The 22,847-nt window shown below is 37.3% G+C and overlaps 1 pseudogene; it reads left to right on the plus strand.

Moving 5' to 3' along the window:
* LOC129524655 (phosphatidylinositol 3,4,5-trisphosphate 3-phosphatase TPTE2-like) overlaps positions 1-16,964 on the plus strand; it is a 41,085-nt pseudogene extending 24,121 nt beyond the window's left edge.
* Positions 16,965-22,847: the final 5,883 nt, after the last annotated feature.

The raw sequence follows: 22,847 nt of genomic DNA on the forward strand, positions 1-22,847 counted from the left end.
GTCCCAAACCTACAGAAAGATATCAATATCCAAGTACAAGAAAGCTATAAAACACGAAGCAGATGTAACTCAAAGAAGACTACCTCAAGGCATTTAATAATCACAGTCCCAAAGATCAAGGATAAAAAGAGGATCTTAAAAGCAGCAAGAGAAAAGAAACCAATAATATACAATGGCGCTACAATATATCTGGCAGCAGACTCTTTAGTAGAAACGTTTCAGGCCAGGAGAGAGTGGCATGACATATTGAAAGTGCTGAAGGAAAAAAACATTTACCCTAGAACAGTGTATCCAGTGAAAATATCCTTCAAAGTGAAGGGGAAATAAAGACTTTTCCACACAAAAGCTGAGGGATTTTGTCAACACCAGACCTGTCCTAGAAGAAATGCTAAAGGGAGTATTTCAATCAGAAAGATAAGGACATTAGTGAGCAATAAGTAACAACCTGAAGGTATAAAACTCACTGGTAATAGTAGGTATACAGAAAAATGCAGAATGTTATAACACTGTAACTATGATGTATAAACTACTCTTACTCTAAGTAGAGAGACTAAACTATGAGCCAATCAAAAATATTAACTACAACTTTTCAAGACATAGATGGTATAATAAGATATAAATAGAAATAACAAAAAGTTAAAAAATAGGGAGACTAAGTTGTAGAGTTTTTATTAGTTTTCTTTTTACTTGTTTATGAAAACTTATAAGATTAAAATAATGGATTATAAGATAGTATTTACAAGCCTCATGGTAACCTCAAACCAAAAAATATAACAATGGATACACGAAAAATAAAAAACAAGAAACTAAATCATATCACCAGAGAAAATTACCTTCACTAATGAAAGACAGGAAGGAAAGAAGGAAGAGAAGACCCCAAAACAACCAGAAAACAAATAACAAAATGGCAGGAGTAAGTCCTTACTTATCAATAATAACATTGAATGTCAGTGGACTAAACTTTTCAATCAAAAGATAGAGTGGATGAATGGATGAAAGAACAAGACCCATCCAGGTGTGGTGGCTCACGCCTGTAATCCCAGCAGTTTGGGAGCCCAAGGCAGGCAGATCATGAGGTCAAGAGCTACAGACCATCCTGGCAAACATGGTGAAACCCTGTCTCTACTAAAAATACAAAAATTAGCAGGGTGTGGTGGTGCGCACCTGTAGTCCCAGCTACTCAGGAGGCTGAGGCAGGAGAATCACTTGAACCCGGGAGGCAGAGGTTGCAGTGAGCCGAGATGGTGCCACTGCACTCCAGTCTGGTGACAGAGCAAGACTCCAGCTCAAAAATAAATAAAATAAAAAAACCCATTGCTCTGTTGCCTACAGGAAACACTCTTCTCCCATAAAGACACATGTAGGCTGGAAGTGGTGGCTCGCTCCCATAATCCCAGCACTTTGGGAGGCAGAGGCGGGTGGTTTACTGGAGGTCAGGAGTTCGAGACCAGCCTGGCTAATATGGTGAAACCCTGTCTCTACTAAAAATACAAAAATTAGCTGGGTGTGGTGCCGGGCACCTGTAATTTCAGCTACTCATGAGGCCGAGGCCAGAGAATCACTTGAACCTGGGAGGCAGAGGTTGCAATGAGCTGAGATCACACCACTGCACTCTAGCCTGGGTGACAGAGTGAGATTCAGTCTCAAAAAGAATAAAAATAAGAACAAAAAACCCAAAAACCAAAACCAAAACCAAAAACATGCTAATATATCTGATAAATATTGATGCGAAAACACTCAACAAGATACTAGAAAACTGAATTCAACAATATATGGGAAAGATCATTCATCATGACAAGTGGGATGTGTCTCTGGGATGCAAGGATGGTTCAACATTTGTAAATCAATCAATGCGATACATTATATCCACACAGTAAAGGATAAAAACCATAAGATCATTTCAGTTGATGCTGAAAAAGCATTTGATAAAATTCAACATCCCTTCATGGTAAACACCCTAAAAAAACTGGGTATAGAAGTAACATACCTCAACTTAATAAAAACCGTATATGACAGACCCACAGTCATTACCGTACTGAATGGGGAAAAAATGAAAAGCTTTTCTCTGCGATCTAGAACACAGTGAGGATGCCCACTTTTACCACCGTTGTTCAACATAGTACCGGAAGTCCTAGCTAGAGCCATTATAGAAGAGAAAGAAAGGGAATAAAAAAAGAAATCCAAATTGGGATGGAAGAAGTAAAATTATCCTTGTGTTTGCAGATGATACATTTTATTTGGAAAATACTAAAGACTCCACCAAAAAAACTATTAGAATTGATAAATTCAGTAAAGTTGCAGGATACAAAATCAATATACAAAAATCAGTAGCATTTCTATATGTCAACAGTGAACCATTTGGAAAGGACATTTAAAAAGTGGTCCTATATACAATAGCCACAAATAAAATTAAATACCTAGAAATTAACCTAACCAAAGAAGTGTAAGATCTTTATAATGAAAATGATAAAACACTGATGAAAGAAATTGAAGAGGACACCAAAAAATGGAAAGAGATTCCATGTTCATGGATTGGAAGAATCAATATTGTTAAAATGTCCATACTATCCAAAGCAATTTACAGATTCAATGCACTCCCTGTCAAAATATGGATGACATTCTTCACAGAAATAGAAGAAACAATCTTAAAATTTATATGGAGCCACAAAAGACCCAGAATAGCCAAAGCTATTCTAAGCAAAAAGAACAAAGCTGGAGGAATCACATTACCTGACTTCAAATTATACTACAGAACTATATAACGAAAACACCATGGCACTGGCATAAAAACAGACACACAGACCACTGGAATAGAATAGAGAACCCAGAAACAAATCCACACACACTTACAGTGAACTCATTTTTCATAAATGTGCCAAGAACATACATTGAACAAAAGACATCTCTTCAACAAATGGTTCTGGGAAAACTGGATATACACATACAGAAGAATGCACCTAGACCCCTACCTCTCACCATATACAAAAATCAAATCAACATGAATTAAAGACTTAAATCTAAGACCTCAATGAAACTACTATACTACAAGAGAACATTGGGAAGAATCTCCAGGACATTGGTCTGAGCAAAAATTACTTGGGCTATACCTGACAAGCACAGGCAACCAAAGCAAAAATGGGCAAATGGGATCACATCAAGTTAAAAAACTGCTTCATAGCAGAGGAAACAATTAGCAAAGTGAAGAGACAGCCCACAGAATGGGAGAAAATACTTGCAAACTACCCACCTGAAAAGGGATTAATAACCAGAATATGTAAGGAGCTCAAACAACTCTCTAGGAAAAAATGTAATAATCTAATTTTTTAAATGAGGATAAGATTTGAATAGGCATTTCTCAAAACATACAGATGGTAAACAGGCATATCAAGAGATGCTTGACATGATTGATCATTAGAGAAATTCTCAGTGTAGAAAACTACCATGAGATATCATCTCACCCCAGCTAAAATGGTTTATATCCAAAAGTCAGGCAATAACAAATCCTGACAAAGATGTGAAGATAAGAGAACCCTCATACACTGTTCATGGAAATGTAAATTAGTGGAACCAATTGGAGAACAGTTTGGGGGTTACTCAAAAAACTAAAAATAGAACTACCATATGATCCAGCAATCCCACTGCTGGGTAGATACCCACAAAAAAGGAAATCAGTATATAGAAGAGATATCTGCATTCCCTGTTTGTTGCAGCACTGTTCATAATGGCTAAGATTTGGAAGCAACCTAAGTGCCCATCAACAGATGAATGGGTAAAGAAAATATAGTACATATACACAGGAGAGTATTATTTAGCCATAAAAAACAATAAGATCCTGGCCAAGTGCACTGGCTCATGCCTCTAATCCCAGCACTTTGGGAGGCTGAGATGGGCAGATCACCTGAAGTCGGGAGATCGAGACCAGCCTGACCAACATGGAGAAACCCCATCTCTACTAAAAATACAAAAATTAGCTGGGTGTGGTGCCGGGCGCCTGTAATCCCAGCTACTCGTGAGGCTGAGGCAGGAGAATCGCTTGAACCCAGGAGGTGGAGGTTGCAGTGAGCCGAAATCACGCCATTGCACTCCAGCCTGGGCAACAAGAGTGAAACTCCATCTCAAAAAAAAAAAAAAAAAAAAGAGATCCTGTCATTTGGAACAACATGGATGGAACTGGAGATCACTATGTTCGTTAAGTGAAATAAGCCAGGCACAGAAGGATAAACATCACATGTTCTCACTTATTATGTGGCTCTAAAAAAAAAAAAAAATTGAACTCATAGACCTAGAGAGTAGACGGCTGGTCATCAGAGGCTGGGAATGGTAGTAGGGGCTTGGGGGTGGGGAGGTGGGGATGGTTAATGGGTACAAAAAAATAGAATGAGTAACGCCTACTATTTGATAGCACAACAGATTGACCATAGTCAACAATAACTTGATTGTATATTTTTAAATGACTGAAAGAGTGTAATTGGATTGTTTGTAACATGAATGATAAATGCTTGAGGGGATAGATACCCCATTGTCCACAATGAGTGTGATTATTACGCATTTAGTTATATCTCTTATTATGTTTGAATTGCCATGCTGGTGTTTTAGTCACATATAAGTGTCAAATGATGAATATAATTTTATTGTTTGAAAACTTCCCATGAATGTTATATTTTTCCCTTAGTCTACTCTAGAAAATACATTTTAAATAATTCTTGATAGTAGAATTCTTAATGGGGATGAGTCAATAGTTTGTGGTCTTTAAATATTCCTATCTCTTCTTGCAGGGGGGAATGAACTTATTTTTTTGTTTTATATTACAGGAGACAGCAGTATTTTTCTGACTTATTTAACATTTTAGATACTGCCATTATTGTGATTCTTCTGCTGGTTGATGTCGTTTACATTTTTTTTTGACATTAAGTTGCTTAGGAATATTCCCAGGTATGAAACATAAGACTTACCTCTCTTAAAGTTTTTCATTAATTTTAGCATTTTCTGTGCCTTTTATTCTATATAATCTTTTCAACTTCAAATGTTCTCATTCTATACCAAATACATTGCTTTAAAATGAAATGTTTAGGTAAATTCCCACATACTTTGAAACTAAAAGATTGTGATATTTAGGGACCGGTGAAGAGTATACAGGCTAAGTACCATTAATGGAATAAAGAAGATGCAGTACCCCAAAGAAGGACTTTTACTCTTGTACTAACTTTAACTTCTCTACATTTTGAAGTTCTCGTCAAATTCCCATTTGTATCATTTTTTGGCCTTTTGGCTAAGATCAAGCATAATATTATTATCAGTTTAATATCTGCTATATCAAAAAAATTTATATTGAAAACAATTCCCCTCTGTGCTTCAACTACAAATCCCTTACACATAATGTTCTGTCTGGATTTTTCCTACAGCCAAGAGGGAATTTATTTGAGCATACGCAAAATTAGAGTGACTTCAATCATGAGTTTCTAAAAAATAGCAAACAGAACAGAAACTAGGAGATAACACGTGGCAACACAATAGTAGAGTTTTGCAGTATAGTTGTGGTAGAAACAAAGAAAGCTTAGGCAAAGTTAGAAGTGTTAGGGATTGGGAAACTAAAGAGTATATGAAGCCCTGGTGACTCTTTTTTTACTGTGACAATGAGGAAAATGAAAGAGCAAATGTATACTGGGATGTAGACTGTGGCTTCCTAAGCTTGTTCATGGGTCAAATAGCTGGTTTCTTTTTGTACCCTAGCTTCCCTGGACTACAGCTCAGGCCCTAACTAAAAGCATGTTAAGTGATAGGCTTTTGGAGTTATTTGAAAATAACCTCAGCCAATGTGGTCCTCTGATTAGAAACGTCAGCATCACTTGACAGTTTGCTAGAAATATAAGAAGAAAAATACCTTAGGCCCCACCCTGGACCCACTGAATCAGTATCTCTGGGACCCAGCAATCTGCAGCTTAACAAGCTTTTCCAGGTGGCTCTTATTGATGTGTGCCCAAATCAGAGAAGCACCAGTCCGGACCATCAGTTCTCTGCTTTGGTGGTTCTGATGGTAGGGGAGATTCCAGCTAGCACACTTCAGAAGTATCTCAATCTGTTGCCTCCCTGATGTGTAGTAGCAGCTGTAGTGAACATCTGTTACTCATGGGAATAACAAAGATGAACAAGAATAATCGATTTGTTTTGATGTGGAAAAATTGAAAATGCTAGTCTTAAATCCCAAAATTAAATTTACAGATGCTAAGAGTCTATTGTATCACTATTTCTCTAGACCAGAATTTCTCAGCCTCAGCATTACTGACATTTTGGGCCAGATCATTGTCATAAGAGGGTGGTGAGCAGTTATATTAATTGTAGGGTGTTTAGCAAAATTCCTGGCCTCTATTCACTAGATGTAAGTAACACACAGACACACACACGCACGCACGCCAGTGGTGAAAACCTAAATGCCTCCAGACATTGCCAAATATCCCCCAGGTAGGTAATTGGGGAGAGGAGGGAAAATTGCCTCTGGTTAACAACTGCTGCTCTAGACATAGTTTATATTGATAAAATTCTGTTTCTGAAGCAAAAATGGATCTTTTAAATTTATTCTTAGATGGACACCTTTACTTCGACTTCTACGACTTATTATTCTGTTAAGAATTTTTCATCTGTTTCATCAAAAAAGACAACTTGAAAAGCTGTTAAGAAGGCGGGTAAGTGGGCAAAACATGCTTATGATTCGCAAAAATATTTTGTGTTTTGGGACCCATTGACAAGGGTTGATATCTATACTATATAATGTTTTTTATTTTTATGTTGATGAGTGTTTCACAAACTAATGATGATTTTAAACTGTCAGGTTTCAGAAAACAAAAGGCGATACACAAGGGATGGATTTGACCTAGACCTCACTTACGTTACAGGTTTGTGACACTTAACCGTTGATTTACTTGTATTACTTCACTTTTTCTTGTAATTGTATTTTTTTGCCTCATCTAAGACACATTCATTCAAAATATTCTTTATTCATGAGGATATATGCTACTGTGATAGTGTGACATATTTGTGGTTTAGCCCTGGCAATGGAAGATCTGCATGTCTTCTCCATTCAGGACTACTCAGTTGCAGCATAGGAACTCGAATGGATTTTCAGCTGACTCCATTTGAGTTTCAATTTATTAACCTCTAGTAGTTATTTCTGAGTCCCAAGGATCCCACAGAGACCTCTTCTTATCCTAGAATCCCAGAGAATGAGGTCAGTGCTTTGTAGATCTCAGGTTTTCTGAGTCAGAGGGCTGCAAAGCACCTTGGGAGTTCCCACCATCACTGGTGCCCAGAAATCTTGGATTTTCTGTGGTATTTAAGATAAGAAATAAATTCGAAGAACAGGGGGAACTTCAGACTGAGGCCATCATAAATACATGGCATACAGTTAGAACTAGTGGAGACTTAAGAACTCCATGGCAGTTTAATGGTCATTGTGTTGTATAATTTGTTATTTGATTATCCTGAGTATTAGCTCTTTTCTGTCAACCTCAATCTTAAAAGGTTTTTTTCTGTGAAAATGGAGTCTGATCATGTATAAGTTAATTTTTTTGTATGTTATATGAAATCTATAATAATGTTTGTAATAGTGATGATTTTGACTTTTAGAACGTATTATTGCTATGTCATTTCCATCTTCTGGAAGGCAGTCTTTCTATAGAAATCCAATCGAGGTAAGGGTCTTTATCTGACAAATACTCATTTCTTGGTGAATGTAGACTGTGTAGTCATAAGTTTAATACTGACCCAGATATGGCAGTATTCTTTTAAAAATGTACTCTTTCAAGGAAAAAAATCATAATGGATTGATACCAGTTACAATTGTGCCAGTGGTTACAAACCACCCCAAAACTTACTGGCTTATAACAGCAACTATTTATTTGGCTCATGATACTGTGGTTTGTGAATTTGGTATGGGCTTAACTGTCCAATTTAGGTGCTTGCAGAAAGGATTTCCTGTCTCAACTAAGCTCATTCATGTATCTGTGGGCAGCTACTGGGTCATCTGAGGACTGGCTAGTCTAAAATGACTTGGCTGCCTTCGACTGACAGAGCCACTGCATGCTAAATGCACCCCCCAAGGCCCAAGGCCCATCCCATCTGGCACCCACTGCTGCCAACAGCCCCACCCCCTTCACTAGCAGAGCCCCCATTTGCCGCATGCACTTCTAAGGCACTGAGGACTGGCCTGCCTGGTGCCTGCCCTGCTGTTGGCAGTACCCCACAACTAGCAAAGCCACTGCAGCTAGCATGCATATGCCTAAGGCCTGAGAACTAATCTGAATGATGGCTCTCACACCAAGAAAAGCCATACCACTGTCTCCACAAACACTCACCATCAGGCCACTGAGGCACTCACAGACACCACTGAATGCTGATTACAGCCAAAAAAGTCACCTGAAGACTATATTACTGTACCCACCCAGATCCAAAGTCAAAGCACCCTACTCAATGAACACTATAGGAGACAACTATTGGAAAAAGTATTTCTCTGTGAAAACTCCCTAACATTGGAAGAGGCAACTGTTCCCCCAGATGTGCAAAAATCAGTTTAGGGCCACAAGAAACGTGAAAAGCAAGGAAACATTACACCTCCAAAGAAACACCATAATTCCCCATTAACAGACCCTAAATTTAAAGAGTATATCAAATGGCTAAGAAGGAATTCAAAATAATGATCTTAACGAAACTATGAGATACAGAGAATACAGATAGACAAATCAATGAAATTAGAAAAACAATTTATGATCTTATGAGAAATTCAACAAGGATATATATATCATTAAAAACCAGACACAGATTGTGGAGCTGAAGAATTTAAGGAATAAAATAAAAATACAATCAAGAGTCCAGGTGAAGTGGTTCACACCTGTTATCCCAGCACTTTGGGAGGCCAAGGCAGTGGATCACTTGAGGCCAGCAGTTCAAGACAAGCCTGATTAACATGGCGAAATCCTGTCTCTAAAAAATACAAAAATTAGTTGGGTTTGGTGGTGCATGCCTGCCATCCAAGCTACTTGGGAGGCTGAGACACAAGAATTGCTTGAATCCAGGAGGTGGAGGTTGCAGTGAGCCAAGATTGTGCCACTGCACTCCAGCCTGGGTGGCAGAGTGATACCCTGTCTCAAAAAAAAAAAAAAAAAACAATAAAGAGCTTTAAAAACAGACGTGGGAGAGATATGGCCAAAATCTAGGAAGCTCAAAGGTTCTCAAATAGATTCAACCCACAAAGGTCTTCTCTGAGGTGCATAGTAGTCAAAAGTCAAAAAGAGGGAATATTCATCAGGTGAGGTGTCTCACACCTGTAATCCCAGCACTTTGGGAGGCTGAGGCTGGTGGATCACTTGAGGCCAGGAGTTCAAGGTGAGCATGGCCAACATGAAGAAACCGCATTTCTACTAATAATACAAAAAAATTACCTGGGTGTGGTGGTGTGAACCTGTAGTTCCAGTTACTTGGGAGGCTGAATCACGAGAATTGCTTAAACCCAAGAGGTGGAGGTTGCAGTGGGCCAAGATCACACCACTGCACTACTGCCTGGGTGACAGAGCAAGACTGTATCCAAAAAAAAAAAAAAAAAAAGGAAATGTTAAAAACAGCAAGAAAAAAGCATCAAGTCACATATAAGGGAAACTCCATTTGATTAGCAGTGGATTTCCCAGTGGAAACTTTACAGGTCAGTAGACAATAAGATGGGATGATATATCCAAAGTACTGAAGGAAAAAAAAAAAAACAACTGTCAACCAAGAATACTATACCTAGTAGAGCTATCCCCTAGAAATGAGGGAGAAATAAAGTATTTCCTATACAAGCAAAAACTGAAGGAATTCATTCCCACTAGACTGAACTTACAAGGACTGCTTAAGGTGGTTCTACATCTGGAAGCAAGAGGATGATTACCATTGTCAAAACACACAAACGTGTAAAACTCACCTGTAGTGCAGATATACACATGAGAAAGAGAAAAGAATCAAACTTTGTCACTACAGAAAGTGACCAAATCACAAAGATTTAAAAAAAAAAAAGGTGAAGAAAAGAACAAAGGATATACAAAACAACCAGAAAAAAATGAACAAAATGACAGGATAAAACCTAATCTATTAATAGTAACCTTGAATGTAATGTAAACAGATCAAATTCCCAATTAAAAGATACAGAGTTGCCTGCCAAGATTTAAAAAAAAAAAAAAAAAAGACCAAACTGTATGCTGCCTACAAGAAACTAACTTCACCTGTAAAGGATCATACAGACTGGAAGTGAAGGGATAGAAGAAGATATTCCAGGCAAACAGAAAACAAAAGCGAGCAGAGGTAGCCATACTTATCAGATAAAAACAGACTTTAAGTCCAACTGTATGAAGAGACAAAGAAGGTCATTGTATAATAATAAAGAGATCAACTTAGCAATAAGATAGAATAATTGTAAATATGTATGTACCCTACACTAGAGCACTCAGATAAACAAGGCAAATATTTTTAGGTCTAAAGGGAAAGATAGACTCCAATGCAGTAACAGTTGGGGCCTTTAGCACCCCACTCTTAACCACTGGACAGATCATCTAGACAGAAAATCAACAAAGAAATATCAGATTTAAGCTTACAGATAGGAATAAGTTCTGGTGTTCTGTAGTGCTGTAGGGTGACTACAGTTAACTATAATTTATTGTATATTTTTAAATAGAGAGGATGTTAAGTGTTCCCAACACAAAGAATGATAAATATTTGAGGTGATAGATATGCTGATTATCCTGATTTGATCATTACACATTGTATACAAGTATTGAGATATCCGTCTCTACCTTATAAATATGAACAAGTATTATGTGTCAATTAAAAATATTTTTAAAGAATGACGGAAACAGATTTTTTAAATGAAAGGAAAGAATATTACCTGACTTGGCTGAATGGCCCCATGTGGTCTCTCGTTCTCCAGTAGGCTACTTCAGGCCTGTTCACATGATGGCAGAGGCAAGAGTCTGAGGAGCGGCAACAAAACAATGCAAATCCTCTTCAGGCCCAGGCTCAAAATTATATATTAATTCTACCCCATTTTATTGGACAATGCAAATTACACTACCAGTCTGGATTCAAGGAGTAGAAAATAAACTCCAACTCTTGATGGAAGGAATTATAAAGAATTGTGGCCGTTTTTGATAGTCTACCATAGGGAAGAAAGATGGGGATGCCATAACCCAAAATGTGTTTTCTTAGGTTGAGATCCTAAATTATAGTCGGGGCATATTGCTTTAGGCTCTGTGGATGACTAAATTAATTTCAAACATATAATGCTGTTTACTGTGAAATGCCAGCTTGAAAGGATCATTGTTTAATTTTATGTAATTTACAATACTTATTATACCTCAATAAAAGTATAACTATCTAGGGCTGGTATCAGTTGCCGAGAGGTGGAAGGAGTACCTCTCTGCAGTGTGTTAGCTCAGTTCTGAACAGGACAGGGCTGCAAGTTTAGCTACTTCCCAGAAAATGTCCTGGATACCTGGCCTGAGTCATCATCCCATGACTAGAGAACGTGGATGGATTGTTTTATCAAGAAACTAGTGATAAACCAAGGGCTATAGGAATTAAGAACTAGGGCTAAAAAAGAAATGTTTAGAGTGATGCAAGATGGCCAATTAGAAGCAGCTGCAGTCTGCAGTGCTCACGAAGAATGAAAAGGGGCGAGGAAATTCAGCACCTTCAACTGAGATAACCAGGTTCTCACATTGGGACTGACTGGATGAACAGGTTGACCAATGGAGAATGAAGACAAGCAGGCAGGGAGTGCGATGGCCCAGCCGGGGGCGGCACGGAGCCAAAGGAACCCCCACTCCCAGCCAAGGGAAGCTGTGAGTGAGTGTGCAGTCCTGCCCGGGAAACCGTGTTTCTCTCATGGATCTTTGCAAGCCGTGGATCAAGAGATCCCCTTGTGAGCCCATGCCACCAGGGCTGTGGGTCTGATACACAGACCTGTATGGAGTCTGGGCACATCAGCTGCTCAGGCACACACAGAAACCCAGGAGTTTTACACACTCTAGCCCCGGGGATCTTCAGCACAGTGGGAAATCTGTCCATACGTATCTCTGGGAAGGGGGCTGAATCCAGGGAGCCAGGCAGCATCATTCTGCAGGCCCCATTTCCTTGACACCTCACAAGTTAAGACCCACTGGCTTGGAATCCTAGCCTGCCAACAGCAGCAGGTTGGAATCACCTCAGATGGGTCTGAGTTCCCGGGGAGGTGGGGAGAGGCAGCCAGCATCACTGTGGTTCATAGACTCAGCCACTCCAGCCTGCCAGCTATGGAGAATACAGACAGTCTGGACAAGGAAGAGTTCCCCACGACACAGCACAGCTGGCTTGCCAGATCATGACCAGACTACCTCTTTAAGCAGGACCCCAATCCATTCCTCTTCACTGGGCAGGAATCCCTGTAGGGGCTTTAACCACTCCAGCAACAGTTCTATGGACAGAGCTTTGATCTCTCCCTGAAATGGAGCTCCTGGTGGGAGGGGCAGCTGCCACCTCTGCAGTTTGGTCAACTCAGCCACTCCAACCTGCTGGCTTTGGAGAATACAGGTGGTCCGGAGGAGGAAGGATCCCTCACAGTGCAGCACACCTGCTCTACCCCAAAGCAGCCAGACTGTTTTTTTGGCTGGGTCCCTGATCCCATGCCTCCTGACTGGGTGAGAATGCCCAACAGGGGTCTCCAGCCACCTCTTGCAGGTATGTGCGGGCTGGCTACAGGTCAGTATCCCCCTGGGATGGAGCTTCCAAAGGAAGGAGCTGGCTGCCATCTTTGCTGTTTCTCAGGCTTCACTGGTAATATCTCCTTCAGAGTCTATGAGGAACCTAAATTTACAAGAAAAACACAACCCCATTAAAAAGTGGGCAGAGGATCTGAACAGACACTTCCCAAAAGAGACATGCATGCAGTCAACAAAAATATGAAAAAAAACTCAACATCACTGATCATTAAAGAAATGCAAACAAAACCACAATGAGATACCATCTCATGCCAGTCAGAATGGCTACTATTAAAAAGCCAAAAAATAACAGATGCTGGGAAGGTTGCAGAGAAAAAGAAATGCTGTTGGTGGGTGTGTAAATTAGTTCAAGCCATGTGGAAGACAGTGTGGCAATTCCTCAAAGACCTAGAGGCAGAAATACCATCAGACCCAGCAATCCCATTATGGGGTATATACCCAAAGGAATATAAATCATTGTCTTATAAAAATACATGCATGCACACATATGTTCATTGCAGCAGTATTCACAAGAGCAAAGACATGGAATCAACCTAAATGCCAGTCGATGATAGATTAGATAAAGAAAATATGGTACATAGAGCGGGACATCTGGCTTCTGAGCGGGAACCTTTGTAGTGCCAGTGATGAAAGAGAGAATTAAATATGGGTGATGCTGAGAAAGGCAAGAAAATTTTTGTTCAGAAGCGTGCCCAGTGCCACACCGTGGAAAAGGGAAGCAAGCACAAGACTGAGCCTAATCTCCATGGTCTCTTCAGGTGGAAGACAGGTCAGGCCATTGGATTATCTTAACATAGAGATTGATAAGAACAAAGCCATCACCTGGGGGGAGGATACACCTGAAGTATATAAAACTATTTATCCTTGCCTCCCCCACTATGCAGATTCAGAGTGTTCATCTTTTTGACTTATTATTTCCTCTTAACAGAGATAGCCAGTTTAATAAATGGATGACTTTGATACCTTCATTTTATTTTTCTCAATATTAAGCCAGTAAACATTGCTCTGAGGGTACCATACTAATCAGTTTTAAAATTTTGTGTCATTTTTGTTGTTGCACAGAGATATATACGTATGTGTGTGTATGTTTCAGAAAGATGTATTTACTGAAAGTTGGATTCATATAGTGGTATTGATTGTATTTTAAATTATAACTACTATTTGTTTTTCATTTTAAAGGTTATACATATATACATATATATATATATACACACACACTTATAGGTACACATATATCTTCATTTAAAAAAATAAAGAGAACAAATGAGCCAAAAAAGTCTCCATATTGTTACCAGTTATTTAAAATTTGATATGTTTATCTTTTTCTATCACACATACACACAATCATACTATATACTTTTTGCATTTATTTGTTTACATGGTGCTTAGATAGACTGTAATATGCAGATCACTCTCTAAAGATGTATCTATTCAGAATTAAATTTAAATAAGAACGAATATGAATTAGATTTAAACAAGAACCATATTAACTGTGAATTAATGATTTAGAACAAATTACTTAAAGTTAGTTAACCAGCTAATTTACTTATCTGATAGCTTTAAACAGTGTGTATTTACAATAGAGACTCATCTGAGTAGGCAAACATACTTGTGGACTATTTGAAAAATCACAGTGGATTAGAACTTGAAATTTGCATACCCTCTTATTCCCTGAATCTCCCCTAGAAGATGCTAGTGAGAGACAAACTAATAAATGTAATAACCATTTTAGGTTCCCCCTAGGAAATAGCTTATGTTGGTGCCATGTAAATATGTAAGATATGTGTTTGTCTTTTTTAGGAAGTTGTGCGGTTTCTAGATAAGAAACACCGAAACCACTATCGAGTCTACAATCTATGCAGTATGTACATTACTCATATATTGGGCTTGATTTTTTGAAAATATTTTAACTAAAAATCTTAAACTTGAAATCAGTCAGATGGTGGTTTTCACCAAGGAAGTAAATGAGTGGATGGCTCAAGATCTTGAAAACATCGTAGCGATTCACTGTAAAGGAGGCACAGGTAATAGCATTTTCCTTTTTATTTCTCCATTTCTAAAGATATGTAAATATACATAAAGTACAAGAACAAGATACGTATTGCTATTAATATGTATTAATAATTGTTAGCATTTTTAAATATTAGCTCCAAGACTGAAAGAATGGAAGGAGAAAGGAAAGAGGAGAGGAGGAAGGGTAGGAGATAGGGAGAGGATAAGGAAGGGAAGAAAGTAGGAAAAAAGAACTAAGGAAGGTTGAGCATATTTTCCCTTGTTTTACTAGTATTTGGATTTCTTTATTTTTGGTTTGCCAGTTTATATCTCTCAAAATACAAACAGTCTTTAATTTTAGAATATCAGAGTACTTTTATTTAAGGCTGATCTTTTTTATTTTTAAATTAACAAATAAAGAACCAATATATTTATGGTGTACAACATGATGTTTTGATATACGTAAACATTGTGAAATGGCTAAATCAAGCTAATTAACATATGCATTACTCCACATATTTTTGTGTGAGAACATTTAAAATCTACTGTCTCAGCAATTTTCAAGTATACATGATTATTAACTGTGGTCACTATGTTGTACAATAAATTTCCTGAACTTATTCTTCCTGTCTAACTGAAATTTTGCATCCTTTAATCAACATCTCAGGCTGGGCACAGTGGCTCACACCTGTAATCCCAGCACTTTGGGAGGTTGAGGCAGGTGGATCACATGGTGAAGCCCCATCTCTACTAAAAATTACAAAACATTAGCCAGGTGTGGTGGCATGCACCTGTAATCCCAGCTACTCGGGAGGCTGAGGCAGAAGAATCGCTTGAACCTGGGAGGCAGAGGTTGCAGTGAGCTGAGATCGCACCATTGCACTCCAGCCCGAGCAACAAGAACAAAACTCCATCTAAAAAAATAACAATAATCATAAAGTAAAAACCAACATCTTCACAATCCCCCAAGTTTTGTCTCCCCAGCCCCTGGTAACCACCATTCTACTCTCTGCTTCTATGAATTTGACTTTTTTAGATTCCACAAATAAGTGAGACATGCAGTATTTGTCTTTCTACGCCTGGCTTATTTCACTTAGCATAATGTTCTCCAGGTTCGTCCATATTATCTCGAGTGACAGGATCTCCCCTAAGGCTGAATAGTGTGCCTTTAATTATATGTACCACATATTATTTATCCATTTATCCACTGATGACATTTAGATCGACTCCATAGCTTGGGTATTATGAATAATGCTGCAGTGAACATGGGAGTGCAGATTTCATTTCCTTTGGATATATACCCAGAAGTGGAATCTCCAAATCATATGGTAGTTCTATTTTTGGTTTTTTGAGGAATCTCAGTGCTGTTTTCCACAATAACTACTAATTTACATTGACACCAACAGTGTACAAGGGGGTTCCCTTTTCTCTTCATCCTCACCAACTCTTCTTTTGTCTTTTTGTTAATGACCATCCTAACAGGTGTGAGGATATCTCTTTGTGGTTTTAATTTGCTTTTCCCTGATGATTAATGATGTTTAGCATTTTCTCATTATACCTCTTGGCCATTTGTGTGTCTTCTGTTGAGAAATATCTTTTCAGGTTCTTTGCCCATTTTCTAGAGAAGTAACTTATTCTCTTGCTATTGTGTTGTCTGAATTCCTTTTTTAAAAAATCTGTTAACCTATTATCGAATGTATGCTTTGTAGATATTTCTCCCATTCTGTAGGTTGTCTCTTTACTCTATAAATATTTCCTTTGCTGTGCAAAAGCGTTTTAGTTTGATACAGTATCATTTGTCTACTTTTTCTTTCGTTGCCTATGCTTTTCAGTCATATCCAAAAACATCTTGGCCCAGACCAATGTCAAGAAGATTTTCACCTATCTTTTCTTCTAGTAGTTTTCCAATTTCATGTTTCACAGTTAAGCATTTACTTTGAGATGATTTTTGTATATTGGGTGAGATAGGTTGCAATTTCATTTTTCTGCAAGTGGATATTCAGTTTCCCCAGTATTGTTCATTGAAGAGACTGTCCTTTCCCCATCTTGGATTCTTGGCACCTTTGTTGAATATCAGCTGAGTATAAATGCATGGATTTTTTCTCGGCTTTGTATTCTGTTCCATTGGTCTATATGTCTGTTTTTGTTCCAGTAATATTTAAGGTTGTTCTTAAACTTTGTGAGAACATTTTAGATTAAGGGAGCCAACAGAGATGCTATATCAAAAATTATACTGGAATTTTTATAGTGTAATGATACGAAGAAGTTGACATTGGTGGGGTGAAAATGGGGAAAAAAAGCCATTTGTAAATCCAACCAATTTAAGTTTAGTTAGATTTTCTCTCATTCAGGTTTAGGCTTTAAATAATCATCTAAGCATATTTCACAAATTTTGACAAACATAAATAATTACATTTTTAGTGGGCTGTAAATCAATTTTTATATCAAATTCCAGGAAAACATAGCACCATCAACTGACTTATATAATTCAGTAAAATCAAGTTTTAGTCTTATTGACTAGTTTCAAGCCCATCAGTTAAAATACAGGTTCTGTGTTTAGCTGTATATTAGTTAATATACAGGTTCTGGGTTTAGCTCTACAGGTTGGAATATTGTATATAAACTGGCAATTTACAGTACCATAGTTAAGAATATAGAGGTTGAATCATTTGAAATTGCCAGTTTTTAACCATCTTTTGCTTTAAAAATGGCCATTTCACATTGTCCAACCTAAAATGTTATTATTAAAGAAGTCAGCATCAGTTTTCTATTAACTAATGCTAATTCCTTGCTTGAAGGAAAACAATCATTTCAAATTTGACTTTTTTTCTTTTTTGCTGAGAGGGGGTTTACATTATTCTGTGTTCACATAATATTTTGTTGATTTTGTTAGAGGTTGTTTAGAGGGCTAATATTCAGCTGGTATGTACGAGAGCAGCCTCTTTTTTATGTGTTCATTCATATTAGTCTTGCTATCTTCTGGTTGGTTGCTGCCTGCAGGTTACCAGTAGTATCATGATAGTAAAAATATTTTATATTGATTTATAGGAGTTCTTTAAAGAATCTGAATGCCAATTTTTCTTAGTATTATAATTATATTCTCCCCACATGTTGCCTTTTAAATTTGATTGTGATTTATTTTGTTGTACAAAAGTTTGTAAATTTTTGTTTTGTTTTGAGACATGATCTCACTGTGTCACTCAGGCTGGAGTGCAGTGGCACGATCTCGGCTCATTGCAGCCTGAACCTCCCGGGGTTCAAGCGATCCTCCCATCTCAGCCGCTCTGAGTAAGTGGGACTACAGGTGAGCGTCACCATGCCTGGCTAATTTTTGTATTTTTTTATAGAGACAGGGTCTCACTGTGTTGTCCAAACTGGTCTCGAACTCCTAGACTCAAGTGATCCACCCACCTCAGCTTCCCAAAGTGCCGGGATTACAGGCATGAGCCATCATGCCTGGAGAGAAGTTTGTAATTTTGAATATAGTAAAATTTGTTTTTCTATGTGTGTGTATATATTTCACGCTTTTCTGTCATGTTTATGAAATTCACCCCCCTATACTGATGTAGTAAAGATATTCCACATTTCTTCAAAAATATTCAAGTTCCATTTTCAATATTTGGGTCTTTAATCTAATTGGAAGTTGGGGGAAGTGTTTTTTTCATATAGATAGCCAATTGTCCTAACACCATCAATTGCGTGCTGTTTTGTTCTCCATTAATTTGTAATCCCTCTCAGTAATATACCAAGTTTCTATAAATATTCAAAACTGCTCCTAAGTTCTCTCTACCACACTTTTGTAATTATTGTAGCTTTATAATGTGGTTTGATAAAGGCATAATTGTCTTGCTCTTCTTGGAACTTTATTGTTACATTCAATTTTAAAATCATTTTGTGAAGCGCCATAATAAAACATTTTTAGGATTTTTATTGGAACTACATTGAATTTATAGATTAACTTGAGAGAAGTGACAACTTTGCGATATTGAGTTGTACATGTGAGTCATCTTGTTCATTCTTTAATAATATTTTATACTTTTTTAATCATGTCTTTGCACATCTTTTCAAATATTCATTCTTGCACAAATTGTGACTGAAAATGGAATCTCTTTCTTTCTATTACATTTGGGTTGTTTCCAATTTTTATTGTGATAAATTATGTTTTTTGTTTTTTTGTTTTGAGATTAAGTCTCACTCTGTCACCCAGGCTGGAGTGCAGTGACATGATCTCAGTTCATTGCAACCTCCGCCTCCTGGGTTCAAGCAATTCTCATGCCTGAGCCTCCAGAGTAGCTGGGATTACAGGCGTCCACCACCACACCCAGCTAATTTTGTATTTTTAGTAGAGATGGGGTTTTGCCATGTTGTCCAGGCTGGTCTCAAATTCCTGACCTCAAGTGATGTGCCTGCCTCTGCCTCCCAAATTGCTGGGATTACAGGCATGAGCCACCATGCCTAGCCCAATAATACTGCTTTTAAAAATACACGTTTCTTGTTGCACATGTGGCCACATTTTTGTTGAATGTATACCTCAGACTAAAATTGTTCTGTCTTAGGGTAATGAATCTTGAACTTTATTTGATAATGTCACCTGTTTTCTAAAACAGTTGTACCAATTTTTACTCCACTGGTGTTGTAGACTTCAAGCATTCCATATCTTCCCCAATACTTGCAATTCTGAGTATTTTTATCTTTAGCCTTTGGGTGTTTGTGTGATGGCATCTTGTGGTGGTGATCATTTGCATTTCTGTAATTAATAAGATTGAGGAAGTTTTTTTAAGATTAAGTATCTGGATATCCTTTTTTGTAAAGTAACTTTTTAATTTTCTTAACCACTTTTCTCCTGGATTATTCATCTTTTTTCTCCTGATTGTAGTTCTTTGTGTATTCTGATTTCAATTCTGTTATTGGTCATAAATGTATTTCAAGAAAGCTTTTCTGCTCTGTGATTTGCCTTTTCTGTCTCTCAGGAGTAGCTTTTGGTTAACAGAAGTTCTTAGTTGTATTACCATCATATGTATCATGCTTTCCCTTTATAAAGTTTGTGTTTTTGTGTCCTGATTAAGAAAATTTTCCTTGAGTTTAAAGGACATTTTACTACTGTATTTTCTTCGGGAAGGTTCATTCCTTTTAAAATTGATCTATGTGTGTGGTGTGAGGAAGGCGTCAGGTTTCATCTTTTTTCGTGTATGGCTATCCAGTTATTCCAGCACACTGGTTCAGAAGATTTTCATTTGTTTACTACCCTGAGGAACATGAATCTGTTTCTGACCTTTCTCTTCTGTTCATTGATTTTTCATCTGTGTGCCAATAGCACAACTATCTTACTGTAGCTTTCTAATATATCCTCATCATCTTCTTCTTATTCTTCACAATTGTTTGGGTATTTTAGGTCATCTATATTTCCATATAAATTTGAGAATCAACTAGTCAAGTTACACACACTGGGTAGAAATTTGTTTGGAATTGCATTGAATTTATAGACTGGGGAGAATTGAATCTTTACAATATTGACTCATCCAACCCATGAACAGAGGTATTCTCTCATTTAATTAGGTCCTCTTCAATTTCTCTTTACAATGCTTTCTCATTTTCTGTATAGAAAGCTTGCATATTTTTGGTGAGATTTATTCTTAGATTTTTTTTGTGGTTATTTAAATGATATCCCTTTAAAATGTTTATTTTCTAAATGTTTTTTGTTGTTTTAAATGCACTTCATTTTATTTATTAATCTTGCAGTTAGCAACTTTCCTAAACTCACTTTTTTTTTTTTTGAAGCAGTCTCATTCTGTCACCCAGGCTGGAATGCAGTGGCATGATCATGGCTCACTACAGCCTCAACCTCCCTGGGCTCAGGTGATCCTCCTATATCAGCCTCTTGAGTAGCTAGCACTGCAGGCAGGTGCCACCATGCCCAGCTAATTTTTTCATTTTTTTGTAGAGATGGGGTTTCGCTATGTTGCCCAGGTTGGTCTCAAACTTCTGTGCTCAAGTGATCTGCCAGCCTCAGCCTCCCAAAGTGCTAGGACTGCAGGCCTGAGCCACCGTGCCCAGCTTAAACTCACTTATTAGTTCTACTAATTTATCTATAGATTCTTTTGGATTTTATGGTACATGATTACATCATATGAAAATAATAAATTATACTTTTTCCATTTCCGTCATTCATCTCCCCTATCACTGGCTAGAACATTCAGTACAGTGTAGAATTAGAAGTGGCAATAGCAGCCATCAACATACAGTTCCATTATCAAAGGAAAAGCTTTCAACATCTCTCCAAATGCTTTGCGAGTGTGTGTGTGTGTGTGTGTGTGTGTGTGTGTGTGTGTATTAGTGACCATTTATCAATTAAGAAATTCCTTGGCTGGGCGCCTTGGCTTACACCTGTAATCCCAGCACTTTGGGAGGCCCAGTGGGGGCAGATCACTTGAGGCCAGGAGTTTAAGACCAGCCTAGGCAACATGGTGAAACCCTGTCTCTACTAAAAAATACAAAAATTTGCCAGGTGTGGTGGCACATGCCTGTAATGCCAGCTACTCCGGCTGAGGCACGAGAATCACTTGAAACCAGGAGGCAGAGGTTCCAGTGAGCCAAGATCGCACCACTGCTCTCCAGCCTGGATGACAGAGTAAGACTCTGTCTCAAAAAATGAAACAAAAAAAAAAAAAAGAAAGAAGGAAAAAAGAAATTCGTTTAGCTTGCTAAGAGTTTTTTTAAATCATGAATGGATGTTGAATTCTTAAAGATTTTTCTGAATCTTTGAGATGATAATTTTTCTACTTTATCCTATAAATAAATGTGGTTAATTACATTGATTAAATGGTAAACCAACATGTTTCTGGAATAAATGTAATTTAGTTGTGCTGTATTATTTTGTTAAATACTTATTAAATTATTTTATTATTAAGTTGCTGGATTCTGTCCGTTAATATTTTGTTTAGGATTTTCAAATTCATGTCGTCTGAGCGACTGGTTATAATTTTCCTTTCTCATAGTTTTTTCAAATCTTGGCTTCGTAAAGTGAGTTAAATTTCATTTTCTCTGTTTTTATTCTCTGGGTAAATTTATGTATGCTGATTTTTTTCCTTCCTAAGTGTAAAGTGAAATTCACCAGTGAACGCACATTGGCCTAGAGTTTTCTCTGGAGAGGTCTTTAAATTATGGCTCAATTCCCTATATAGAATGTTTTTATAATTTTATTTCTTTTGCCCATTTTGGTAGATTATAGTTTTCCCAGCATTTGTCCATTTAATCTAACTTTGCAAATTGTCTTGACATCAAATTGTTCACAATATCATTTTACCATTTTAGTGTCTGCAGAGATGTTCCCTTTTTTATTCCTGACTTTGCTTTCTCGGTGCCTTCTCCCCTTTTTTCTTCTGAGTAGTCGCACCAGGGATTTATCAATTTTACTAGTCTTTTAAACGAACCAAGTTTTTGGCCTATTTGTGGTCTCTATTTTTTACTTATTTTTTATTTCATCAATTACTATTATATTTAGTACTTTCTTCTGTACTCCTTGGATTAATTTGTTCTTTTCCTGACTTCTTGACATGGATAATTCTTAGAGTGTCAACCACTATCTTTTCTATTTACCATTTAAGGCTACAAGTTTTCCTCTAAGAATTGCTTTAGTTTCGTCCCATAAATTTTTATTTTTAGTGTTTTTATTTTACTTAGTTCAAACTATGTTCCAACTTTGTGCTTGTTTTTTTTTGACCCATGAGTTATGTAGAAGTATACTTCCTTATTTCCAAACATATGAGAATTTTGTATTTATCTTTAAATTTTTGATTTCTGATTATATTGTGTGGTGGACACAGAACATACTATGTATTTTTTTTTTTTTTTTAGTTCTTTGAAATTTGTTTAGACTTGCTTAATGGCCCAGAATTTGGTCGATATTGTCAAATGTTTTCTGTACATTTGAAAAGAACATGTATTATGCATTGTTGAGAACAGTGTTCTATGTACATCTATTTTATTTAACTCTTCTGTTTTCCTACTGACATTCTGTTTCCATTCGATTGAATTTTAATAATATAATTCTTTCCTTCTCACCGTCTGTCATTACCTTGGAAG

This window comes from Gorilla gorilla, chromosome 13 (assembly GCF_029281585.2).
Source record: "Gorilla gorilla gorilla isolate KB3781 chromosome 13, NHGRI_mGorGor1-v2.1_pri, whole genome shotgun sequence".
In the NCBI taxonomy this organism is placed as follows: Eukaryota; Metazoa; Chordata; class Mammalia; order Primates; family Hominidae; genus Gorilla; species Gorilla gorilla.